Genomic DNA, 3,889 nt, shown 5'->3' with positions numbered 1-3,889 from the left:
TCCTAAAAGTTTTGATATGTTGTACTATCATTATCATCATTTCTTTTTATCTCTTGATCTCTTTTTCATTTTTTCTCTGACCCGGTTATTCTTCAGTAGCATGTTATTTAATCTCCATGTATTTGTGGTTCTTCCCACTTTCTTTTTTTAGTTGATCTCCAGCTTCAAAGCATTATGATCAGAGAACATGGTTGGTATGATTTCAACCCTCTTCTTTTTGTTGAGGCTATCTCTGTGTCCCAGTATGTGGTCGATCCTTGAGAATATTCCGTGTGCACTAGAGAAGAATGTATAAGTAGTTATTTTGTGTTTAAAGGCTGTATAAATATCAATTATGTCCAATTGGTTTAATGTGTCATTTAAGGATGTTATTTCCTTATTGATTTTCTGTTTTGATGATGTGTCCATATTCAACAGTGGGGTATTTAGGTCCCTTACTATGACAGTGTTTTGGTCTGTTTCTCCCTTTAATTCTGTTAGTAATTGCTTTACATATTTCGGGGCTCCCTGATTGGGAGGATAGATATTAATAAGTGTTATATCTTTTTGGTGTATGATTCCCTTTATCATTATGAAGTGTCCTTCAGTACCTTTCTTTACCTTTTTTTATTTTGAAGTCTATTTCACCCAATATTAGTATCGCTACTCTCACTTTTTCTCTGAATGTCATTTTCTTGAAATATCATTTTTCACCCTTTCACTTTGAGTCTATATTTGTCTTTGGAACTGAGATGTGTCTGCTGGAGGCAGCATATGATTGAATTTATTTTTTGATCCAATCTGCAACTCTGTGCCTTTTTATTGGTAAGTTCAGTTGATTTATATTTAGGGTGATTATTGAAATATGAGGTTTTCCTATAGCCATTTTATCTTTTGTTTTCTGGTAGCTTGGTGTTTCCATTGCTTCCTTTTCTTTGTGTGTCTGTTTTTCCTATTTTGGTTGGGTTGTGGGTTTTCCCTCAGGTTCTTCTTGTTTCATGTTATATATTTCAGTTTTGAATCTTTGGCGTGTGGTTACCATTATGAATATGTAAAGGATAGTTATATATATACAGTCGTCCGTTTTATTCTGCGTGTGCCCGATCTCCATTCCCCTTTGCAAATTTGAATTTGAATCCTCCCCTTTTCTGTCATTGTTGTCTCAATTTGTCCCTATGTATGCTGAACATTCATTACTATCTTGCAATAGCAAATCTCTTCTTATTGTTTAAGCTTATAATGCCCTGTTCATAGTAAGGGTTGTACTCCTCTGCTTCTTTCTGCCTGCTAGATGCCTTACTCCTAGTTATGTATTTATTTAAGGGAGCTGACCCCTTTCAGTATTTCCCATAATGCGGGCCTCATACTGGAGAATTTCCTCAATTTTTGTATGTCTGAAAAGGTCTTTATTTCTCCTTTATATCTAAAGGAGAGCTTTGCTGGATACATTATTCTTGGCTGGAAGTTCTTTTCATTTAATAATTTGAATATTTCATTCCACTCCTTTCTGGCCTTTAAAGTTTGCTCTGAGAATTCTGACGATAATCTAATGGGTTTTCTTTTATTGGTTACTGTCTTCTTTTCCCTGGCTGCCCTGAGAATTCTTTCTTTGGCATTGATTTTTGATAATTCTAATACAATGTATCTTGGAGAAGGCTTTTTTGGATTCAGATAGTTGGATGTTCTGTTGACTTCTTGAATTCCAAGCTCCAGTTCATTCCTTAGATTTGGAAAATTCTTGTCAACTATTTGTCCCAAACTGCTTTCTAATCCTTGCTCCTTTTACTCTCCTTTGAGAATACCCATTATTTTTGTTTCCTCTCCTGATGGTATCAGCTAGTTCTTGTATTTCTCTTTCATTATTTTTCATTCTTCGGTTTCTCTCTTCTTCCTTCTGATTTATTTCTAGATTTCTGTCTTCAATATCACTGATCCTTTCCTCCATTTGGTCGACTCAATTTCCCAAGCTTGCTATTTCATTTTTCATCTCTTTCAATGTGTTCTTTATCTCCAGAAGTTTTATTGGTTCTTTTTGAAGGTTTCAATCTCCTTGCTAAAAACTGATTCTGCTGATCTAGTTGTTTTTTCAATTTCTGTGGTAGCTCTTATGTGCATATCCCATGCTCAGACATGCTGGTGTGGAGATTGGATGTTTTTTGTTGAGTTTTAGATGTTCAGCTTACTGTTGTTTCAAGGGGAGAGAACTGAGGACATCTCTCGCTCTGCCATGTTTCTGACATCACCACTAGCCATATTATAAATGCTCAATAGCCACACGTGGCTAGTGGATAATGTATTGCAGCATACACTTGTTATTGAAGTTCTATGGGACAGAACTGCCTGAGATTAAAATACTTGGGGCAAAGTAATGTCTTTTTACATGTAAATAATGAAAACAGTGATCAGAAAAAAAAGTAAACTATTGGAACTAGAAGAAATCTTGTAAAAGATATTAAGCAGTCAACCAGACTTTCTACTTCAATAATATAATTTAGGAATACAGCAAGTCACTCAACATCATTTCATTATAAGGTTGATGAAATTCTGTAGGAACTTAACTCTTGTTTATATCGATTACCCTATGGTAAAATTGGTTTTGTTATATGTTACTTCGCTTAAAGTCACAGAACCTATTAAAGATGTTAAATACATGAAAGCTCCCTCCAGAAATACCTCACAATCTAATTGTCTTGGTTTCTGAAATTCTGTCATTGAAATTGTTGAAAAAACAAAATTGAACTGAATATGTTTGGAGATCTAATTGGCTTTATTAAATGATTCATGAATCAAGCAACATCTAATCTAGCAACTAGAAGAGAATTTGGAGGAGGTATACAAAATGGAAGGAATTTGTAGGAAGAAGGGTGGGGCAAGGGAGCTATTAGTAAAATTAAAGAAAGGATTATTTGGGGGCAAGGACCTTTTTAGGGGATGAGAAGGAGAAGGGTTTTTATTATGTAGATTGCTTCTTCTTTCTATGGAGGATGGAAAGGGACTATAGGACAGATTACCTCACTGATGCTTGACCAGAAAATTCCATACTGGTGGATTAAGATTGTTTCTGGAAGTCTACGGCCATGCCAACCTGAACGAGCCCAATCCTGTCTGATCTTGGGAGCTAAGCAGAGTCAGGCCTGGTTAGTACTTGGATAGGAGATCACCTAGGAAGACCAGGTGCTGTAGGCATAAATAATAATAATAATAATAATAATAATAATAATAATAATAATAAAGGATTGTAGCTGACAAGGACCTTGCAATCTGTGAGGTCAACCAAGGGTTGCCTCACCTAAAAAAAAAGATTGTTTCTGGGAGAGGTTGAAACTCCAATTAGATCAGGTATTATATCTAGGTTGGTATTATGAGCTTTTAGCATGAGTGACACCATTTGAAGCCTGTGGTTTTTTTCTTTAACAAAAATGATTATTTAAATTAATGGCATGTTATCTCCCTGGTTACTCTATGATTGTTAGCATCAATCAGCTCATCAGATTGCTTTCTAATCTTAAAATATATACTGTTCTATAAAGGAAAGGCAACTCCATTACCCCCTTAAAATCAACTGACGTCCTCTAAGGTTGGCAAAAGTGGTAGTGGTTTTCAATTACCCCTGCATCCTGAGGAACAAAGAAGTAGAAAGCCATAAAATACCAGCCGGTTTAATCCGGCCACAAGTGCTTGCACAGTCAGTCCTACACTAACCTTCCCATGACCTAGCCTCATTATACCATCATTATAATATCATGCCTATGCCCAGAAGTTTATAAATCTAATTATAACAGACTGAATTCTGGGTAACCACATGTGCAGTAGGTAAAGGGTTATATAACAACCAAATATCAATCAGAATGACCTCACGTGCCAATCGTCTAGCACCACCCTTGTAACCTCCCATCACAGCCCTAATATA

At 35.7% G+C, this 3,889-nt stretch overlaps 1 pseudogene; it reads left to right on the top strand.

Annotated features, from left to right (window-relative positions):
- The first annotated feature begins 3,046 nt into the window (after nucleotides 1-3,046).
- On the top strand, nucleotides 3,047-3,165 carry LOC112477620 (annotated as a pseudogene).
- The last annotated feature ends 724 nt before the right edge of the window (nucleotides 3,166-3,889 follow it).

This window comes from Pteropus alecto, unplaced genomic scaffold (assembly GCF_000325575.1).
Source record: "Pteropus alecto unplaced genomic scaffold, ASM32557v1 scaffold233, whole genome shotgun sequence".
NCBI lineage: Eukaryota > Metazoa > Chordata > Mammalia > Chiroptera > Pteropodidae > Pteropus > Pteropus alecto.
Note: the sequence above shows the minus strand (reverse complement) of the source record. Positions and strands in the feature narration are given on the sequence as shown.